The sequence below is a fragment of the Amphiura filiformis genome, chromosome 15 (assembly GCF_039555335.1).
Source record: "Amphiura filiformis chromosome 15, Afil_fr2py, whole genome shotgun sequence".
NCBI lineage: Eukaryota > Metazoa > Echinodermata > Ophiuroidea > Amphilepidida > Amphiuridae > Amphiura > Amphiura filiformis.
The window spans coordinates 31,048,245-31,072,998 of NC_092642.1; the positions used below are offsets into that span (position 1 = coordinate 31,048,245).

Here is a 24,754-nt window from a genome sequence, read left to right on the forward strand (position 1 = left end):
CAAATAACGGTTACAATGAACACTATTATTGGGGGATAATTATTGTATCATTATATTAGATTGTATCATTATATTAGGTCTGACACCGATTTCAACATTTGTTGTGGAGACTTAAGGTCCCGGGGGGCACTTCAATATGAAATGGATATAGGTGTAGGGCTGGCACTTTCGCACTAAGGGGCATTCGGTGAGAGCAAAATGTAAAAAATATGGGGTCATTGGGTGAGAGCATGATTTTTGGCATTAGGTGAGAGCAAAATGTAAAAATATGGGGTCATTGGGTGAGAACATGACCTAAATGGAATCTTTGGGTGAGAGCCGAAACAGCGCCACAAAAACCTCGAAAATCTAATTTCTAGTTCTAAATGGCTTCAAATTTCATTGTTTTTTTCAAAATAAGTAACAAAATCAGTGAAAAATGAAAGTTGCTGTTCAAATTGAACGTGTAAGGGTCTTTGGGTGACAGATCAAATGGAAAAATAGGGGGTCTTCGGGTGACAGAGCGTGTGTTCGTAAAAAAATATGGGGTCTTTGGGTGACAGCGATGCTGAAAAGGGGGGTCTTAACTGCCCTACATACGCGTCACCTCCAAAGTTGGAGTGCCCCCCACCCCGGCTAGGTCATAACCATTTTAGGCTCACGCTCGTTTTACAGGTGGCAGCGAATTGCATACGAAGATCTCACACCACCAAAACAAAAGTCTCATAAAGACGTCGCGGTTTGAGAACCAGCACCAGAACGCCTTAAAGTCACTTTTTGTGCCATTTAGAGATTTTGTACCAAAGTAAGTACCCAACACCAACCATTAAGGCTTTTACCCAATCAAACTTCATATTGCAAGATAAAGCACAATTCTATTTAGACACATCTCTATTGAGGCATAGATCAAAGAAAATCTCTACCATAATATTAAACACATGTAGGTTTCCTCTTTTACTTAAATTTTGAAAATAGAAAATATAAGATAAGCTTGATAAATCAATTAAAAGCTCTTCTTATAGCTTCTTTAAGAATTTATGTGGGTTGTTCTGCTTACCGGAGATTTGTTGAAGAAGGATATAGTGTGTCTCTTAAAGAATAACTTAATTATTTGGCAAATCCGGCATGTATCATACTTAATATCCTGATGTTTCCTTGATTCTGCTCCCTGTAATCCAATAGGTGCCATCTTAAAACATATCACATAATTTGAATTACACTTTGTAAGGCATAACTGTCAAATCTGATTTAGTATAAAGCATGGTTATATTTAAATAAAATTACTGATTAAGTAAGTTAGATGACAGATTAAGGCTTACCCTTACGTGTATAAGCTGCTGTTTACACTACTTACACGTGCTAGTAGTATTAAAGGATGGTTAGCCTTATTCAGAGCCCGCACTCAGAGCCGACTCGACTGAGAGCCAAGTTATCATTCGACTCCGTGTGTCTCACTAGTTGGCTAGCGCCCCTGGGTTGACAAAACGAATCTTATAGAGTTGCATGCCTTGTTATAAAAGTGCTAGTGAAAAAAGCACAGAACTCGTTTAGTTTATTCACCAGCAAGGCATGCTATATTATTGAACCCGGGATTTGAACAATATTTCAAGCTTACAACATTGTTGACTAAAATACTTGTGATGTATTCTACTGCAAATAGTGGACTTCTTCATCATGGTATAAGATGTAGTAACTTTGGGTGACCATTGGTGACGGTGTAGTGGTGGTGGTTGTTGGCTGCCGAACAGGTAAATAGATAGTATTCAAGAAAATGTTCCGTCTCTTTTTAAATTGATGCTCCTAATGCATAATAATCGCGTCCATCCTCCTCTCATCCTTTCTTTTGTGAGCCTGTAAACGCCTTCAAACGAAGCCCAATCTTAAGTTTACACACCTTCAACCGAGAACACACTTCCAACCGTGGACATCCACGGTTCCTAAGGGGGTGCAGTATGATGTAAATAACTTATATATTTAGAGCATGATCATATCGCGTCCTCGGTCGGCGGTTACACAATTTCAGTCCTCCTCGTTTGGAGGAGCTTACCCTCGCGCAGGTGGGTGTATGTGTGTGTGTGTCCACGGTTGTTTGATGTGATCATTTAACAATATTTTTTACTAACAAAATATTACAAAGTGTGCAATTCTAGACCTGACAGTACTAACAGCTAGCTGTCACACTAATATACACATATTTTTAAAATTATTTTTAACATAGATTTATATTTCTATATCAAATAAGTCACCTTTTGCTGCTTTTTTGTGATTATTCTTGTTCTTTAAACTGTACATATGTGTGCAAATTGAGGACGCTATTTACATATATTTTTAATTAAAACTAGCCAAATAATATGAATTATTACTTACATTTCATGACAATTTTCTTGAAACTTTTTTTGAAAATTCCCTTGCCATTTGTTAGTCCTTTTTCTGATCTTCTAATACCACCAAACAACCGTGTGTCTCTGTCGGGTATATCTCTATCTTCCTTTCTCTGATTATTTGTCTCTTTACTATCAACGTACCCATGAAACTGAAAAGGAGAGTCAAAAAGTTAATATAGGTACAATATCCATCAATTTAGGATAATACCCCCTGCAAGCTCATCTCCTTGTGTTTAAGTGTAAAGTCAAACTGTTCATATCGTGCACTTATTTACAGATTATTCAACCACTGTGCTCTGTGATTTAGCAATCAACATGGTCTGCCAAAAAAATCTGTCAAGTACGTGTTGGCTACTACTTCTTTGCCTTCTCTACAGTGGAGTTATAAACGCTGGTAGTAAGCCGAAACCTAAACATAAAAGGCTAAAACAAAAACAAAAAGACGATTCCTCTCAGCAACCCAACATTATTTTCATACTTGCTGATGATTTGGGGTATTCTGATGTTGGTTTCAATGGCAAGCGATATGGGTCACAGATACAGACGCCCAACCTGGATCGATTGGCGGGAAGCGGCGTTATTTTATCGAATTATCATGTACATCATCTGTGTACACCTTCACGAAGCACACTTATGACGGGACGTTATCCAGTAAGTGAAAACTAGAACGTAAATAATTTTAATGTTGCATCTCCAGAAATATAGCCTATTATTACATTATAATCTTTCCAATACTTTTGAAGTGTTTTGTCTTTCGTTTTTTAACTATAGAACTAATTATCATGATCTGTAATGATCTTTTCTAAATTTATTTAGATGTAAAACAAGTTATTATCCAAGACAAGTGGGAAGTATCACTTTTTTTAAAGTTCAAAGCTTTTAGGCATTAAACTTTTAAGCTTTTATCCAAAGTGACGATATCTGTCATCATCTTAAAAGATGATAATTGCTGATGATTACACTGTTTGCGAATTGCGTGCTTACCACTTCTATGCTAGAACGTTTTTTTCTCACCAGATATACGATTTACGTACATCTGTGTATCCCATTTGGTTTATAATACCTGTGAAATATTTCCTGTTTCTTGTTGTCATAATACCTAACGGTTAAAAGGAACAAACATTTATTTTTACATATTCTTGTTTGCCTTTGGACGCATTTTGCGAATATATATACATGTACATTTAACTAATTCTTGCCCATACTACTTAGCCCGAATAATAATAGACGCTCTCGTGTTTTGGTATGTGTATATGGAACGGTTAACAAAACTGAAGCATTTAAGCCTGAAAAGTTCCAAGTTGCTTTATATTGACCTTAGCCTAGGTTTGCCATAGGATATCACGTCTTAAACTACTGATTGATGTATGTTCTATAATGTTCAGTACTGCATTGTTCCAATCAGGGAAGTGTAACTTTAATAATTGATTTCTTCCAGTAATCATTCTGTAATTAATTATTAAGTATCCTTTCTAATTTTTTATTGGGCTTATCACAATCAATTAATGTGCTGGTTTCATACTGCCATGTCGCTTGCCCCTTAGCGGCGCGACGTACGCGCACTGTAGACGAACGGGCGTAATCAAGGCTTGCTGAAGCGCCAAGAGGCATGGCAGTGTGACTTAAAGTGACACCCTGCACTTTGATGCGACACAAACATTGTATATAAACTTTAATGAACCAGAAAATAATTGTAATCAATGTAGAAACGTCTGAGGGTCGAAACTTTGTGTTTTTATTACCTTTTGCTTTGATCATTAAAAATGTGAACATCACATTGTTGTGAACAATAACAAAAATATTTTTCCAGTTATTATACTTCATTTGGAATGTGAGTACACGTTGTAATTGCTCTATGGCACTGATTGCCCGAAATCTGACGTATATTATTTCAAAAAGTGGTAGATGAATTATTATTCTTACGAAAACGTTTGAGCTTAGAATTGGTGAGACGAGGCATGTGAAACTGCTGCTGGTCACGTACATGTATACAGCCGTCAGGTTTCAACATTTTTTTATTTATTGTTTTTGATGAGTCAGTCAATGAAACAAAATATCTTGGACATTTAAATATGCGAAAGTGACATTTTGTGCATGCGGTAGCTTACTTGATTGATAATAATCTGAACATACAAAAGACATACATACAATGAAAGAAAAATGTGCGGAATCAAATCTGTTATGTTACACATTTATACCAGGATAATCAGATAATAGCCTACACTCTTAAAACGATGTACTCAGTTCTAGTTTATCTTCAAAATTAATCGGATATTCTCATCAAAATGACAAGAAACTCCTCAAATTGATCAAAATGGAAAAGATTGCCTTGACATTTAAATAGATGAATAGGTTCTTGTCAAAAATGAATAGGTTTTATCAAAATGACCAAAAATTAAACGTAAATTGTTCATTTTGATAAGATTATCGGTTCAAAGTTATAATATACCTAATCAAAATGAACAGTATATCATCAATGAACAGTATCATCAAAACGAATAATTTTATTAAAAAAATGAATAGTAGAGTGTATAGGGATAATAAGACAATAAATATAAGCTTGACTTTTGTTTCATGTAGGAATTTAATATTCGGAGCAGAACAGCCATCACTAATGCAATCAGTCAGTTACTCAAAATTAGAACATCAACAAAACAAAATACCTGGTGCCTAACAGTACAGATCCATACCCCTCCCAAACCCAACCAACCACAGACACATTAATGTTCCGAATACTTATCGATACAATGACCGAGAACTGAACTAAAGCATATCCAACCGGGAATTAAACCCATCACCTATTCACCTGAAGTCTGCATGCCACCTGCAATCATAAAGTGTAACTGGAATGATTATATACCTTAAATAGAAGTGAACTGTGAGCTAATTTGATATGCTCACATGGAGTGAATTGTAAAATAATACTTACTTCAATTTGAATAAGATGATTAATGTTTTTGTTGTTTTTATTTTTGCACTTTCGATGACGTATTATTACAGTAGTTTGTCGTCATAATGTATAAATAACGATTTATTTCTAATTTTCCTGGGATACCCATGATAAATCGACATTTAAATATGTGTATATAGGCTACATGTTTGAATCTATAGTTACCCACCAGTGTACATTGCGTTCAGTGGTCTTTCTTTTAAACTTGGGATGAATTGAATTAAGGTTGGTCTGAACCCTGGAATTATGGAAACTTTCGGGCCTCATAACTTCTAAATTGTTGGTCTAAAGTATATAAAAGTATACATATTTAGAATGGCAAAGACTTGATAAGTTCATCTGTGAGGTCAAATTTGGGCCAAAATGCCGTTTTGGCCGAAAATCCCGTTTTTTTCATTTTTTTGAATCATGACCAATTTCACCAAAAATGTTTGAAATTTGGGCCAAAATCGGGCTTTTTTATGGTTTTTTTGAAAAATCAGCATTTTTTGACTATTTTTGGTGCAAATTTCTCAAAGTTGGTCGAAATTCAAAAAAATGAAAAAACTGGTCCTAGATATTTTGATCTAGTTTTTAAAAATTAGTAAAAAACAAAAATTTGGGCCCAAGAATTTTTTTGTTACGATGCACACAAAAGAAGTGGGCCAAAAACCGTTATTTTTGGGATTTGGGGCCAAAAATGGCATTTTGGCCCAAATTTGACCTCACAGATGAACTTATCAAGTCTTTGCCATTCTAAATATGTACACTTTTATATACTTTAGACCAACAATTTAGAAGTTATGAGGCCCAAAAGTTTCCATAATTCCAGGGTTTAAACCAACCTTCGCATGCGTTGTGTAATCGCTCATTTCTTCGCAACCAGTCAACAGATTCAAGTACAATTTTCATAGTTATGAGGCCCAAGAAGTTATGAGGCCCAAAAGTTTCCATAATTCCAGGGTTTAGACCAACCTTCGCATGCGTTGTGTAATCGCTCATTTCTTCGCAACCAGTCAACAGATTCAAGTACAATTTTCATATAAGATGCAGAATAACCCGGCTAATTTGTTGATTCTGATTTTTCAACTTATTTTCAAATTAATTTTTCTGGGACACCCTGTATTAAAATCATGGTAATAAGACACGCATATTTTCAAACGCTGCAATTATCAGATTGTCTTGTACACAAAGATCCAGGACACAGATATATTTCAAGTTCAATAATCAAAGCAGAGCCTTTGCTAACACCTTGAAGTCATATTAATCAGTCTAGCTGTAAACCTAACATTACGAAATCATTGCCCTTATGACTGGGTAATTATCTTAACTCTTATAGTATCAATGATTAAAATTGTTTTATTGATCTATGGAAGCTGTTCAACCAAACATCGTGAACATTGTTAATGGTACTCTCTTTTCAAGAGCATGTTGAAGAACCATTGTAAAGATGTTTTTAAATGTCGTACTTTTTGGTAGCTTTTCTGACAATTTCAAGGACTAAAACTTTGTACAGATTTTGGTGCCTTTTCCGATCATTTCAAGGACGTTTATCAAAAACCAAAAACTTACATCTTTAAGAAATGGCAATGTTCACAACGTCAATGGTGAATATTAATAATATTATTATGTAGGTCACTTTGCCAGCGTATCGTTTTTACAATTTGTCAGCTTAACTATATTTGACCGAGAATTAAGAGTATGCTTAATAGCTGTAACTAGATTAAAGTGTGACGCCAACTTGCCAACTTTAAAATGATTTAGCTGTTGCTTTTAATAATTCATCTAAAGTGTTTAATCCACGCAGTGTCCCACATTGATTAGTGCCTTCTTTCACAATTTCCAAAATATTTTGAAGTTTTACTTGACCATCAACTTTGCTAGATATGATGTATTTTACTATACGTGTACCTCTCACGGACTGCCTGTGCTATAAACTTAGATTGCCATAACTGGACATTGCACTCGTTGTACTAATTCCAAGAATGTCTTTGAACAGATTGTGGCATGTACCGGTACCAATTATTTTGGGACACCCTGTATTTAAGTTGAATAAATGTTTAAAATATATTATTTAAATTCATTAACAGATCAACACGGGACTTAGTCACAGCAACGTAATACCAACTCGCCCTATGTGTTTGCCAGAAGACGAGGTAACTCTGCCTCAAAAACTAAAAGAAGCTGGTTATGTGACTCATATGGTTGGCAAGTGGCATCTTGGTATCCAGAGGAAGGAATGTCTACCAACATATAGAGGGTTTGATTCATTTGTTGGTAAGGCTATAACCCTTTTATTCATTCCCTATAATTTCTGTTTGTAATTGTGTTTGGATCTCAGTTCAAGGGGTTATATGTTCTTCTTCTTTTGGTTAATAAATATGATTAAATAAAAACATGATTCCCGCATAGTGCCGAAACCTTCCCTATATCTAACAAGTGAATTGCTTTGAGCGACTCGCGACCAAGGCAGAAACGGCTTAGCCCATAAACATACATTCTGTTGTCATGACTCGGAATACTACCAAGGGATGCGGATTCAACATGTGCACAACAATTATACATGTACGACAAATGCAACAAATAAACACCAGCATTACAATCATAATTTTATAATTATTTAATAAGGTACATCATACAAACAAAATTGCTCAAGGAAGCCCATGCAATGATAAAGTTAACGTTAATAACATCTTACAGTTAATAGAACAATTTACTCTGAAATATAATTGTATGTGGTTGCAAGTTGTGTGTGCTTGCCGAAAAACTGGCTGAAAATACTTTTTTTAATCTCCAAGTTTTTAATGTTTTTTTAATGTAATAATGCAGTCTTGTCTGTACCTAAATTGCAGACTGGACAGCCAGGATGCAGATATTTCTTTTGAATATAATTCTGTGAAACTATTCGAATGGTTTATTCCAAAGCTTTATTCCTTTCTCTTTTTCCGTCACTTACACAGGAATGTACCTTGGGGCAGGGGAGTACTTCACGCACATGAAAAAAGTTACACTTAATAACCCTCTTCGTGTTATCAGCGCGTATGATTTCCACCGAGACACAAGACAAAACAGAACTGTGGGATACAAGTATTATGGAGAATATTCTACACATGTGTTCGCACAGAGAGCGAAGAATATCATCAAGACATACCGGAGTAAAAAGGTGAGATACCCGTCTTTCATGTCAATAGTAGTCCAATAAATTACTGTAATCATGTTGAATTTGCTGTTTTTAGCAGCACTTATGAAGCACTGAACATGCTGACCATTATAAGCTATAGAGGCATTTCAACATTACCCCTATTTGGTGGGAAAATGTCGTTGAACTTTTACACCTCTATAGGCATGATAGGGGGTGGGCATTTATTTTCAGGAATAGCCCATAGTTGATAGCTGAATGTCTTGTCTTCTTGTATACAGACACCACGTCCAAGAGGTCTGTCCTGCAATTAGGTGTCTTTTGAAATCATCATGGTCTGCAAGAGGACATATGAAAACCTTTGATTTCAGATAACTCCACAAGAAGAAATTGAGACGTGTAACTATTAACTTTTCCGCAAATAAAATGTCCAGGGAAAAAAATAAAAAAATCATTACCTAATTAGGTACAGTACCTAATCAGGTACATTGCCCGGACTGTAAATGGCGTGTGGCAATTAAAAAGGACTCAGTAGCAATATTGTGAACCGTGTAGGGTCTGTGGTAAAATGCAGTTACGTAAAGTCAATTAAAGTAATGTTTCACCACATTCTATACAGTTTTTGATCGAACGACTTGCAGAATTGTTTGGCAATCGTGTAATTGTTTCGAAACACCAATTGGATTGGCCCTAAGGTCTCCAATCTTACACCTCTCAATTTCTTCTTGTGGAGCTATCTGAAATCAAAGGGTTTCATAATGTCCTCCTGCAGACTTTGTTGAACTCCATGCAAGTAATTAAATTTAACATTGAATTTTGATTCATTGGCGCAAAATCGTGAATAACTAATCTTGAAACAATTTTTAATCAAAAAAAAAACTTGAATTCAAAACACTAGCTGCAATACATTATCATGATTATGGGATGCACTTGTTACTGATTAGGTAATGCTGTACCTGAAGTTGCCCGGACTAGTTGTGGCAGGATAAGATGTTAATTCAGCTATCAACTAAAAGGGGGACAGCTGCAAGCAAAGTGACTATGATATAATGATCCAGCAGTTAGAGAGATAACTACGTGTTAGAGAGACGATAAAACCCAGAAGAATGGTGGAGCTAAGAACTACGAAAATATTACTCTGGGTAGAATTAAGAAAGCAAACAGCTATCATTCCCATAGAAGCCCTGTAAAAACATGTTGCCAAAAAAGAACTAGGTTTTCTACATACATGTATAGTTTAATATAATAATATTTAATAATTTTGGGCTACTTAAAGGGGCATTTCGTGATCCACAGCCTCATCCCCACTTTTCTCAAAAAAAGTTGAGATTTTTATATCACTGGAAACCTCTGGCTACATAATGTTTATGTACAAAATATTTCTTGCAGATTAATTCGTTTTGCAAAGATATCGTGAAATTTGAATTTCGTTCTGGTGCACCAGAACGAAATTACAACGCCATGTCTATGGAGCAGTGTAATACACTAAATCATGCATAACTCGCGAACGCAAAGTCGGAATCAACTGAAATTTTGGGAATAGGTTTTTTTCGTGGATATCTAATGAAAAATGACATAAATAGAGGATGCTAGGATCACGAAATACTCCTTTAAGTTTTCCTCCCCGGAGTCTTCATCTCCCTCTCTTTTATTTATTCACGTTTCCTCTCTGTTGCTTTTCCTTCCTTCTTGGTCCTTTCTTTCCCCATTCCCTCTTCTTCTCTTCCCTTTCCTTTCCCCCTCTCACGAAATACTCCTTTAAGTGCCCGGACCAACAAGAACTAAATAGGTGACGATAAAAGTTTGACTTTATTGTAATATAAGAATTTAACGAAACTACCTCATTTTCAATCCGTTCCACGGAGTCAAATACCAATCAACGACAATAGACGCACCATGCGCGATGCGCAGTGTTTGGTACTCCCAAATACAGATAATTGATTAATATTTGAATCAATAGAAAGGTTTGAAAATGAGATGCGGTCAATTGTCAAAATGCAAAAAGTATGTGGCACCTGATTTATTTCTCAACCACACCAGTTATTTAGTAAAGTTTTTAGTTTAGTTTCGGCATTAAAATACCCAAACAATTAAGTTTCCGACGACACAGTTCTTTCAGGGACATCCTGTACGTATGTAAAGTATATTGAAACTTCAAAACATTATCAGTAGCGTACCGGACTGCTAATGTGCCGCTCTGAGCACATGGTACCCGTGGTACCAAGCACTTAATACATTAGAATGTTAAATAATTTATATCGTGTAGATCCAATATAAAGTTGATACAAATCTTGACAAGCGTGCAGCATTTCATTAATTTCCTGTTCATGTGCTTGTATCGTGAATGTGTTGCGCAGTTGCAATTTACACTGATATTTGCGCTATTTCTTTCTCGATGTTATTTTTGCAATTGAAAACTTTTATTTTTTACTCTCGATCGCAATGCAGAATGATATTTTCATCCAAAATTTTACTACAGCTGCCCCACTAAAATGACTTGATCTGACTAGTCTGTGTTACAGATCATGTACCTATATTGTCCATGGGGAGATCACCTACTGGGTACTAGTGCTTGATATCAGCGCCTGGCGCCTTCAGCGCTCCACACGAAGGTCGCTGCTCACCACCTCGATATAGATCGCGAGGGTGTTTGACAAAGACTAGATCGGATCTACTTGACGCATGTTTCACGTAATTATTGCATCATAGACCTTTGGTTACCGGGTTTGGTTATTTGTAACGCCCTCGGTCCTTGTTGAGAGATGGTTGGTGCAGCCCTGATGTTGATCGAACTTCGTCAAAGAAGGGTTAAAAGTGCTAGTGGGTTAAACCAAAGTACCAGTGGCTAGACCAAAAGTACACTGAGGAAAACAGATACAAAATGCAGGAAGTAAGCGTACAGTGCAGTGTAACTGAATTTGCATAAGAGAAAGGAAGAGCACATTAATTGATCATGTTGATAGCCATGAGCGCTGTGATAGAAATAGGTCAAGTGTGATCGTACGTGTACTTTTAAGTTTAAATCCTTGACGAACACAATAAGTTTGGCAACGATCACCGTACTACATCTGAAAACATCTGAAATGATTCTGTTTAATATTCAGTTTACATGTAGTTCCTCAATTGGCACGTAAGACTCCAAGTTCTTTAACAAAATTAGGCCAAATAAGTGCGACATTGTTAGTTTAGTCCCCACACATTAATCGCATTATACACACAAACAAATCTACTATTTCATCAAGTACTGTGAACTTTCAAACGTAATGCGTTGTTTGAACGTTAACAGAAGACATACACTTCTACCCTGTTATAAAACTGGGCTAGGAAACAGCATATTCCCTAGTTAAATCAGACTATAGTGAGACTATGTCCCCTGTGGTACGTCTACAATATGACAGCAAAGTTCCCTCCCTGGATTATGGAGCAAAATGTCTTATATCTTTATTTTCTTGATTCGTCAATCAATCACTTATCATCTTGATAGATGTACTTTTGTAAACATTGTAATAATGAAGTCAAAATTTGGTTACGCAGGAATGTACACTTCTGGTAATATATTTCCAAAAGTAAAAAAAGGTGCAATGACGTCCCTGACGATAATTGAGCACAAATAACCATTGCGTCATTGCACTTAGACAATTTCAGCGCGGGAATTTTGAATATCGCGTGGTGAGAGCCGGCTGTTTTTATTCGGTTTTATGGTCAATTTGAGTTTGTTTTAAATAAACCCATGTGGTTCGTGCTTAATAATATTATCTTTCTAACATATAACGCATAATGTTATGATTGCCGGGGAGACCCCCTTTAATAGTTGTGTTTTAATATTTTTTTTTAAATATTTATGGATATCAACTTCAATAAGACGAACAGGTAAATTGTTTTAAGATAGGAATCTATTGCAATGAACATTGTTCGTAAAGTATAATAGAAAATAATTGAGTGAGTTTATTTTTCGCATGACAATAAACGTCACGCCAAAAAATGAAACTTGATGATTTTTTGCCCAAGTATAGGGCTAAACGTTGCTTTACTATCTACACCTTTGTTTCAATTGGTTGAGAACCGTAGGCCGGTGCATTTTTGTTTAAAAATACCAGACGAAGCAATCTATTGTAAATGGCAGTGTGGCGAATTGGTAACGCTAAAACTTTTACGGTATACATTTTTTCGGGAAATGGTTTTTGTAATGTGAGGAATAGGGTTGTCCACACCCCAATAAAACGTCGAATTTTGTTTTTGTTATCGTAAGGGTGTTAAATTAAGTTAGTTAGTTTCAAAAGCACTGAAAGGTTCCTGCGTGCTATACACCGAGTAAACAGTCACAATACAATGCAATACAATACAATACAATACAATACAATACAATACAGTCATCCGTCTGAGAATCACAGATTGTAGTCTGAATTAATTATTATACCTAAGGTCTTATATACCTAAAGCATTCAATATTCATTTGTAAACCTCACACTCTATCAGTTTGTCATACAATCAATAATGTCATCAACATGTCCTTTTGGAGATCTAAATAAGGCAAACATTGAACATCTCATTTACATAATAATGACATAACTGACAACGCATCTTGAGCCTATTATATTTTATAAAACGTTTGAAAGTCGTCTACATCTCTCTCAAATGTGTTGTGACTTTTTGTGACACATGTGGCGTGGGTAGCATTACTAGGCCTACAGCCTACATAATAGGTTTTTAGGTTAACATGGTTAATACGCTGCGGAAAAATCTTAAAAACAATATCAATAAACTTAACATGATGCAAGGTAATGAAAGAAACATATTCAATTGAATTATAGCAACACGATGGAAATTGCGCTTTCAACACAAGAAGTACATATTTATTTATCACATTATGATTTAAAGTCTTTACTACAGAACTATTACTTATGATGTGCAAATTAATGCTCTGTATGCTAGCCATAGGCCATAAAAAAGTCCAAGTTTTGAAATAATTTTCTCAAAATAACTAGAGCTACCTTAAGATAATATACTGAATCAATATTAGGCTTATTTTTACTCATTTTTCGTGCTAATTCCGAATATGGGTATGACAATTTACATTTTTATTTTCAATTTTATTTTTTTACTTGTCGTCTGCAGTAGAGAGCCGGAGTTAAACGTCAAACGTAAATGTTGAACGTACACATTACTCATTTTACTTGAAATAACCAATGAGCGATTTCTTGTTCGTCTATACTAACCAAAACAAACTGTACAATCACGAACGAGATCAATCGCTCATGGCTAACGTGGTATTAGTATAAGTGTGATGTTTTCTCCTTTCCCAATTATTTCTGGCTAGACTATCTGCCTCTTTTGAGTGTGTTCCCAAATTAGAAATATACCCGGGACATTTAACACAAATGACCATACGGGTATGCCCCCCCCCCATCTTTTTGGATATCGCAGCTCCAAAAGACTCCCTAAATTTGACCAAATGGAGCTCCGTGAAAGTCCAGATTTCAAAGACCCATTTAAATAATTGCTCATTCCCCACATTTCAGGTGATTTTCAACCGAAAAGCCAAGAAAGACCTTTGATTTTGACTGTTCACAGCTCCAAAAAGACCCTCTTTTACCTGTTCGCAGCTCTAAAAGACCACCTTTTACCAGTACAACGTCAGCTCCCGAAGACTCAACACCTCAAAATTCGTGGGAGCATACCCACCAAAAATTTGTCATATCCTTCCCCTCTCCGGGTACATATACAGGGCTTTCTTGTTTTGCTATAGATTCATACCTCTTTTTCAGTGTTAAAGATATAAGAAAAAAATAGAATACTATAGGGATATTATCCGGAAGTATTTGTCGGGTGTACATGAATGTTCTCAATAAGAATATTGGCCTATTATTAATTCAATCAACACCTAACAAATTATTCCATTTCCTATACATATTACGTGACCTAACAGCAGTAAGTTTATGGCAATGTAGCCGGAAAGTAGTGCTACATGTGTTAGGGGGTTGCGGGAGAAGATTTAAATAAAAATGTGCAAGTGTGAATGTTGATTGACGTCACATTTATGCATTCCTTTTTGCATGCTTTTGTCATCATTTATTTCATAAACTACCCAGCAAACACGAAACGTTTTCGACATCATTCGCAAAAGGTTATAAAAGGTTGTCAGAAAACGTTTAAATGTCGGCTTATATAAAGGGTATATTAATGGTATAAAACGTTTACATAACATTAACTAACATTTGTTGGTAATTTACTGCACAGCAAGCACAAATTTTTTACAGAAAACATTTAAATGTCGGGTTATATAAATGGTATAAAAACGTTTTAATAACATTCCAATAACATTTTTGAAAACTTGGTACAAATCATTCTAAACAGAATGATATTTTGGGGTTGAAAAATATTTTGCAAAAAATTTTTGCCCAAAATATTTACAATAACGTTTTTAAAATGTTCTCACGACCTTTATATAACCCGACATTTAAATGTTATTAAAACGTTTTGTAAAAACATTTTAAGAACATTTCTGTGTTTGCTGGGTGCAAATATTTTAACATAATGTTATTTAAGTGTTGACAAAATATTTGGCCAAAAAATGTTTGCAAAAATAGTTTACAATGATATTTCGAAAACATTTTAAAAATATTGTTATAGTGTGTTTGGTTGTTGAACAGCAAGGATGACTATAACTGACGAGTATCTTTTTGTGCCTGTTGTATATGCTCAGGAGGATGAACTGCTTCAAATCAGCTGGTACCCTTACCTTTTTGAAACATCACTCTCTTGTTGGCTGTACAGCCTATCACTAATTTACACGTATTCTGGGAACCTTAACCTTTTGCAAATAATGACGAAAACGTTTTGTGTTTGCCGGGTCATTGCATGGGGACACACCGGGCATGATCAAGCAGACATAGAGAGGTTAGATTGGCCTTCAAGGCTTCAAGGAGTCAAGATCTCAACCGTAACTTATGGGACATCCTAAAGAGGACCGTCATAGGAGGATAAATCTCCACACCACATTGGTAGATTTGTGCCGCATTCGTAATTAAGGTTATTTAAGATCAGTATTAGTTAAACAAAATAATTGTTCTCGCAAAATAGGACACGGTCAATAATGGGAGTTGTGTTCCGAGCACGTTGTAGTGTGCATCATTGTATCTTTGATATATTTTTATATGTTTATTGTTGTTTTTATCATTCTATACAGCCTCTCTTTATGTATCTCTCTTTTCAAGCTCCTCATGGACCTCTTCAAGTCCCCAATAAGTACAAGCTTCCATTTGCGAACACCAATATGACTTATGATAGGAAAACGCTGGCAGCGATGATATACTGTATGGATCAGGCCATAGGCGATATTGTCAAAGAGCTTAAAAGTGCCGGAATGTATAAAAATACAGTAATCATATTTGCATCAGGTAAGTATATACAATTATGCTCAGTTTAATATGCCCACATTTCTTTTCTTTTTCTCCTTCCTGCTTTTTGTCTTGATAAAAACATTGACAAGTCTGCGAGACACATTTGCAACAGTTCTGTAGGCTTTCAAAAGAGTGATACATATTTTACTTAAAATAATCACACACGCAATCAATTATACTAAATCATTGAATGACTACCCTAAACCATTAGGCTACCATGCAGAGGTTTAGCAAGCGGGTGGACAGGGTGAATGAAGTCCAGTCCAGGGTTCAGGTTTTGATAAAGGAGATATCAAAAGGGCCTAGTGCGCTGATCCTTGTCCATGGGCCCCGAGACTCTTGATACGCCCTGCCAGCATGCTCTCATTATGCTATTGTCTGTTTCTCAATTTTATTTCAAGATAATGGTGGACCTCCAGAATTACCTGCGAGCAACTGGCCATTTCGGGGAGCTAAGGGCACATTTTTGAAGGCGGTGTGCGTGCTGCTGGATTCATCCATACTCCTTTATTCCCCAAATCTCTGAGAGGAACCGTTAACAATGGTTTAATGCACGTTAGTGATTGGTTCCCTACGATTATACAAGGATTATCTGGGGGAAATACGATTGGAACCAAACCATTAGACGGATTTGATATGTGGGAGACTATTAAGTAAGTAAAATTGAGTTTTGTAAAACACCGTAAGCCGCCACATCACTAGGATTGTCAATCAGTTATATTAATACAAATCCAAAAATTGACAGTTTTATACTTAGAGAATAAATATATTGCTTTTAGCCGCTATCGTGCATCTATCGTCCCATATAATACGGGCGACATCATTATTTTAGGTAAAACAATAAGTCCAAAAACGATACCTTTATTCTCATTCTTACACACTTCAATTCAAATAAAAATATCATAAGTATACCAAATTTTAAAAATCCTACACTTGACAAGGGCTTAAAATCGAACAGTCCCGTTGTTACTATGCGCCTCCGATTGGTTCAAATAGCGAGTACACGTATTGCGTCGATGTTCACGCGCTTAACCGTGTTGTATCGTGGCATATCACACGGGTAAGAACCAATAACATAGCAGGTACGGTTCATAGCAAAAGGTTTGGCTACAAAAAGATTCTCTTGTAAATGCATCTATGCACAGTTTCCACCGCGATTCACCTGAATACACAAATGTGTCAAAGCACATTGATATAGCAATGCCTTGTCTCTACACAGTCTGTGTCTACACTGTACGGTTGAGTGTATAGCATCAAAAGAGTTGTGAGAGCTTCTAGCTGGTAACTATTGGAAAATACGGTACATGATGCAGTCATGTCTACAGTAGAATTCATCTCGACCTTTGCAGGACTTAAACCCCATTAAAAGCTATTAAACCAAGATAACACTCATTGAAGCAGCTCAACTGATTAAATCAGATCGTCTCTGGTTGTGCACAAGTGTCTGTTTTACATGTGCGACATCGCAATAAAGCTGGTATTATAGCTTCAGTTGGGTAACCGATTATAAAGGAAACGAAAGGAAACAATGGTATGTGTACCTTTGTTCACGAAATGAGACAATGACCTGCTTTTTGTTAACCAGCATTCTTCAAAATGAGCAACATAATGATTGTTGACTTAACACGGTTTGGAAATAATTTCTTCATATTTTTGGTGTTATCTGTCGTTTACATATCCTTCCTAAAACACATCTAAATTAGCTAAAAATTTAGGACATGTTACAAAACTATACTTTCTAGAACCTATTTAGAATAGTTTAAATGTAGCTTGTACCGTTTTTGTGGCATCCTTCAGAACGGAGCGGTCCGTTACCAATATAGCTCAATATTTTCGGTCAAATCTCCATTCAATTAACACGGGGAGTTGGCTAGCTATGAGCTAGCTATGCTTTGCCCTCACTCATATTTTACAAAAGTGCGACCATTTCTGAACATCTAACCTAGCTGTAATTTTAGGTCATGTTAGAGAAACATATTTGCTAGAAGTTTGGAGAATAAATTAAATATTGGCTGGTTATTTTTCACACAGTGATGTTAACTAGGCAAGTGTCCATTCTTCCAACATACATCATTTGTAGAGGTCACGCGTCAATGGTGAGAGCACTGTGTCTTGTGTATAGGAAAACGGACAGTAACTGTAGTATGATCTGTGATTGATTTTGTGAAAACTCCCATAGTTTTCTTCGTCCAATCAGAAATGTTTTTATATCGAACGAAAGCTAACACTTCCCGCTAAAAATACTTTTTTCATTACATCAACAGTTCGCGCAACTCAATGTTTATAATGTGGAAAATTGTTTACAACGGCCTATTCACGCACAATTTTTGACCAAAATATAGTTGTAAAAGTCAGAACCCCACACGGTTGATCCTTACAATATTTAGAAAATTTTATGTCATTAAATGAAAGAGCATAATATCCATATAGTAGATTCATTGCAATGAGCAAATCATTGCAAATCTTGTGCAATACGGTCATACGGTTGTAATTCAATGAACAATGACTTTGCTTAAAGAGCGCTTAGAAATTGATATGCTCAAGTGTCTTAGAATAAAACTTATTAGTGCATTTTAAAATTGAGTTACAAATTCCTGTTCATCGTCGATTACTTCCTCCTGTTTGAGCTTAAAGCATGTCGGAGTAGTCATGGTCGTCAACTCAAAAAAATTATCTAGATTAAGTTTCAAAACTTTTATGTATTGTGGTTCTTGATATACGGTATGTGGGTTTATAAAGATGTTTTGTTTCGATACACTCTTTATCATAACTTTTAAGTTATGATAAAGAACCATAAGACCTACAAAAGTGAAACTGTTATTTGAATTCTTCGTCAAGCCCGCTTCAAAATAAATATAACAATTTTCGCCAGAGGTCATTTAAATACTATTCACAGGATACCACTTTTCGACCAATTCGCAACAGTAATGACTCCTGGCGAAAATTGTCGCGCCATCTACGTTAAGGCCAGTTCGCCTGAGCTAGCTAGAGTAGTTTATAAATGGCACTGCTTTGTAGGTAAGAACTCTATTTGGGTATTTTGGGCCATCTTTCTTATCCACATGGTTGTTGTATAATATTTACCTACTCGGTTTGGATGGAAAGAGACAAAAATCACAACCATATTATCAGAAGCAGAAGCAATAGCACGAGCGTAGTAATAACCTGCGATTTTTTGTTTTTCAGAGCTAGAACAAAATCTCCCAGGACGGAGATATTGTATAACATCAATACAGTAGGGGTAGAACATCGAGGTCCTCAATTTCATCCAAGTATGCAGTCAGCTCTACGGATGGGAGACTGGAAAATCATAACTGGTCATAAAGGTATGAGCTTGAGTATTCAAAATTTTCTTCGATTATCATAATAACTCACCATGAGCAAACTGAATTCAGGTTGATATGTCATTGGCAAGTTGTCAACGGGAACGGAATGTTTCCAAATTGTTTTCAAATTACCTATTTGTCCATTGCTTTCAAAAACCATCGTTCTAACGAGGTAGCCATGAAAATGAAATCAAAGACATTAGGTCTTAGATCTTAGATCTTACTTACTGATCATGCTGATAGAGAAACTTGTTGACATTGCTAGCCACATCAAAATAAATCGTAGAGGCTTATATCATCAGAAGTTAAACTATCGCGTCCGGGGGGGAGGGTCTTCTAACAATTTTGTACGGGAATGTGCCACGCAGACTTTCAGATACTGACTTTCTCTATACCTACTTTTTACTGTTTTTGCCACCCATCAGTATACCAATTTTCGCCAAAAATAAAACCAAAAGCACCCAAAATTGCCATAATTGGGCTCGTTTAGGGCTCTTTTGCCCAAATCCACTAAAAACCCACCATCGATGTATCAAAATTGCTAACAAGGTACCCCAAACCGTGGCACATCCCCGTATACCTTCAACAAGCCCTCCCCCCGGATCGTGTCTGTATATTACTTTAGACAGATATATTTAAGTTTATCAGTTTACAAAGTACAACATTTTGCTTTTTACCTCATTTAACATTTCATCAGATAACTATGCACATACATAAAGAACATTTAATTTCCTCCACGAGATCAGATTTACTGTGCTGATGTGACATCCATGGGCGCAACAGGTGTTACTGTGTTCACATGGTTAATGCATTTCTTCAATGCAACACTTCATGTTGACCAAAACTAAAACGCGTTTACAATACGTTTTAATTTTAATAACATTTTTGTGTTTGCTAGGAATAGATATCGTGCAAATATTGTTGTCGACAGGTTTTGCTTCTCTTGAATTTACTTGAATTTTAACCTATATAGGTAACCCCTACGTAGGAAGTTGACTTCATGTTTCGGAAATTGTCAGTAGATTTTGTCCGGAATATGGACAAGAAACTTCCAGTCTATGTAATATGATGGCAATTGACGACCTGAGCGCAAGAAGACTGTAAGTCCACTTGGCCCCTCAACATGTATACACCAAAGTTGCGTATTATTTCGTATAGTTTGGTAATGTTTTATACAAGGGGCCAAAACAAATCTTTCACAACCTTTGATGATGTTTTCACCCTGGAACATGTATTAAACATTATAAAACCCTAAGAAACTATACGTAACTTTATTGTATACATGTTGAGGGGCCAAGTGGACTTACGGTCTTCTTGCGCTCAGGTCTTCAATTATGACGACCACGCCCCTTACAGTCAACATTTAATGGTGAAATTTTTCTAGTGTAACCTCCTCACAATCACGATTTTTTCTTTGTATTATCGTGCCAAATGCTTTACCCAACATATGTTTAAGAACTTTACTGAGACAAAAAAAATCTCCAAGGGATTGGATCAACCATTGATGATTGTATCATCAATGAATTTTTACTCTAAGATACGTATTTTTGCTTTGTTTTAAAACACAGGAGAACATCGATGGCAAGCTCCACCGGAATCCAAGCATTCTGACATTGAACGCACCGAACCACGCCACAAAAAGATCTGGCTTTTCAACATTACCGCCGATCCATACGAATTCCATGACGTCTCTGAACTTAATCCTGCTATAGTTAATGTAATGCTAAATCGATTACAAGAATATTTGGATAACATGACAACTCCTATTTGGCCAAAAATGGATGCGTCATACGATCCTGCTAATTACGGAGGAGTGTGGGGGCCCTGGACAGTACGCCCATCCTTTGAAGAACCATTGAAAGCGGAGAAGAGGCAAAAGGCACAAGAGGCACGGGAGAGGAAGAACAATGGGAAACAACAGATAAAAGGAGACGACACAGAGGAACAGAAAAAGGAGAAAGCAAAGGAGAAAGGGAAAAAACATAAAGCAAAGCAAAAGAAGAAGAAGAAACAGAAAAAGAAAACAACGATATTGACCGGCAAAGAGTTACAAGATTTCAAATCGAGTAGAAGAGAGGCTTTGAAGAAGACAAGCTATATAATACCTGTTAAACATACTTTGAAAGTTCAAGAAAAACTAGATAAGTTAAAGAGGGCTAGAAAAAGAAATATGAAACAAAAACAGCAGAAATCGAAAAATACACGACAACGTAAGCAACAAAGAAACCAGGGACGTAGCAAGCGGGTGGACAGTGTTGACGGAGTCCAGGGGCCTCGAGCAAAAGCAAAAATAAAGTAAGGGCTGAATCACCTAATAAAGGCGATGTTAAAAGGGCCCACACTGAAAAGTAACTAATATTATTGCTGCTACAATAGTTTGTATGTTGTCATATTTACGGCTTAGAACCACGAGCCCGCTATCGACCTTCTACAGGTATATTGAACATGCTTTCCCTATGCCAAAATATTTCAAACAATTTATGTTGACCCAACATGCCCACTGAATAAGCCAAATCGGTATTGGAAGTTTGCAATGCATTGTGGGACGGTTACACTTTGCTCTCTGACCTATCGGGAAAATTCAGAAAAATTGCTTTTTGTGCGTACAAAATATAATTTAAAATGTTTTACTAGAATAAAAACAAACTCAAAAAACATAGTTATCTTATAAATTAATTATTTAAATATTTTTAATGATAACATTTATTACAATAACTATTAATAATAATTACAGTAATTTCCCCGATATGTCAGAAGTCAAAGTGTCCCAAAACTGCTCTCAAAAACCGGAAGTTACAATTAACGGAAGCATAATTCGTTCTCCGCCATTGAAAATATGTACGCCATACGTCATAGACCCCTCGGTATTTGACGATATAATAGAGAGCTTGCGGAATGAAGTTACTGGAACTTTAACGGCAACTTCAAAAATATCGATTCGATTTCTTGCTCAACTTCACTTCAACGCGAACGTCAGATTGGTTTCTGTACCAACAGCGTCTTGTTGTTTAAACTAGGGGAAGTGTACAATGGGTGATCAAAAGAAGGGTGTGTAAAAGCGACTGCATCAAATTTGTCCCTTTTGTTTGCTGAAGTGGTTTGTTGGTAACACTTATTCAGTTAGGACGCTGGACAACCGATTGTTATTGTTCTGCAAGGCTCACTCAGTCATTTAATAAGGCAATACAAACGATCGAATTTGGTATTCAAATGAACAAAATTTTGAGTTACACCTTTTCAGTGTAAATTTTTTTTCTCGGCCAAATGAAAAGCAATAATTTTCATTTTTCAGTAAATGTCAGGAAAAACTGTAATGCTTGATACTGTATTTTTTTTCAAATCTTAGTGTTAAACTTAGTCGTAAAATTCAGTCATTTAGTGTAAGATTTTTGATTTTGATAGGCTTCAACTCTGACATGACGGTGACTGGGTATAGTGCCTTTTGTTTGTGTTTGTTTGAAATTGCTTAAACCCACCGAAAGTCATAATGAAGCAGCCAAAACAATACAAGGTTAAACATGGAAGTTTATAACAACCTATTATAATGACCTAATGGAAAAATCATTTATGGCAACAATGAGCCTTGCATTGTAAGTCATGGTTAAAATGTGTTGAGTACCCACCCCACCCCCATAGGCCTACATACTATTACATACCGGTACCTTATAATATTTATATAGCACGGCTATAGCTATACATTTAGAAAGTAGGTCCTATAGCGCTAAATTATGACAAATAGGCCTACACAAACCCGAACGCAAGTCTGAAGGGTGTAATGAAAATGCCAACCCGCGATGGGGGGGGGGGTGTCATTCAAAATTTACCTGGAGATAGGAGGGACAGAAAATTAAAATCCCCTCTAATAACACGCGAATTGTTCTAGGTTTGGACAGTGGATTTTCCCATGGACCTCATCCTAGGTAAATAAACAAACAAACAAACAGACAGACAAAATGGTTTTCATAATCATGGAATCCATAGCCCCTATAAATTGAAATTGCAGGCTATCACGGGAGCAAATTTCCAAAATTCACCTCATTTACCAGAATTGGGGATTTGGGCTACCAAATCGCTGGTCAGGCAATCCTGGTTTTCAATGGAAAAGGGACCTGGTTGACAACAATTGAAATATCGATTATTTCTGCTGGTTGCTCTTGAGATAAAGTACTGAGTTTGACATTTTCGGAGCATGAAGGAAAAAGGGTAAAATAAAAACGGAAATTCTGACAAAACTATAATATATAGACCCACACGATGTGCTTTACAGAGGTGGGAAATATCTTTCTTTAGCAAACTATATTAGTTTCAGACGCTAAAAAATGAATTCCGTAAAAAGCTCGCGGGCGAATTAAAGGCCTATAAAAATCAAAAATATCACACTAAAAGACAAAATATGATGCTTGAATTTTAACACCAGGATTTAAAAAAAATGTATATCCAAGCACTACAGGCTGAGTCAAAAAGAAGTAAACTCATGTTTGAGGGGCTGTAACTCGAGATCTGTAAGGAACCTGCTAAAAATGAAAATACCACTGGAAAGAGCAAATTCTACACGTTTAAATTAAAACAAGAATTGTTGCAATTGCTCACAGCAAACTTAAGTTATACTCATTTGAATACAACCAACCATTTTTGTAGCTGCACGCGGTTTCACTTCCCAAGTAGGGGCCTACCTATTATATTGATTGGTAAGGCGCGATATTCAAATGCAAATAAAGTTCTGTGGTAGGTGTGGTTTCGATCAATAATTCCTATATACATGTTAAAGGGCTCTTTTCAATATGAATTTTACCTCATTGCACTACATTATATTAAAACGAGCCAAATAACAATCCCCATGGCACCACAATTTACCGCACGGGAGCCGAGCGCACGTTTCTGTTGACGAAGTATCATGAAACTACGAGTCCCACTGAAGATCAGGGTCTTTTTCGTCTCCAATTTCCTACAGCTAACCAGGTTTCATGTAAGGGAGCAGTATATAAGAATGTGAACAAGCTCAATATGCATGGGACACTAAGGAACAGACAGCCGGAAGCTTCAGGCAGACCACGAACTGCTAGATCACAAGTGAACATTGCTAGAGTTAGACATGCGTTACAGCGAGACTAAAGATCAGCTCAATCCTGTACCCAACATTCCCAATCAAGTTTCTGCCAGATCGTTCGTAAAGACTTGAATTGGTAGGCCTATCCCTACAAACTATATTACCGTCATGCACTTTGTTGAATAATAATTAAAAGCAAAAGTTGTCTTTTCAACAATAAATCCTGTTAGCCCTTTGCTGATTCGTCGAAATTGAAATGGATGAAAATCAATCAGCCGTGTGCAACTACAAAAATGGGTGGTTGTATTCAAATGAGTATAACTTTAGTTTGCTATGAGCAATTGCAACCATTCCTTTCTTTATTTAGACGTGTAGACTTTGCTCTTTCCAGTGGTATTTTTATTTTTAGCAGAGTCCTTTCAGATCTCGAGTTACAGCCCCTCAAACATGAGTTTACTTCTTTTTGACTCAGCCTGTATGTCTTTAACTGACATTACTGAAGAAAAAAAATATTGCTTTATATTTGACCGAGAAAATAAATTTCATAGCA

General features: G+C 36.2%; 1 pseudogene; it reads left to right on the top strand.

Annotated features, from left to right (window-relative positions):
• Positions 1–1,714: 1,714 nt before the first annotated feature.
• LOC140171510 (arylsulfatase B-like) lies at positions 1,715–22,412 on the top strand (annotated as a pseudogene).
• Positions 22,413–24,754: the final 2,342 nt, after the last annotated feature.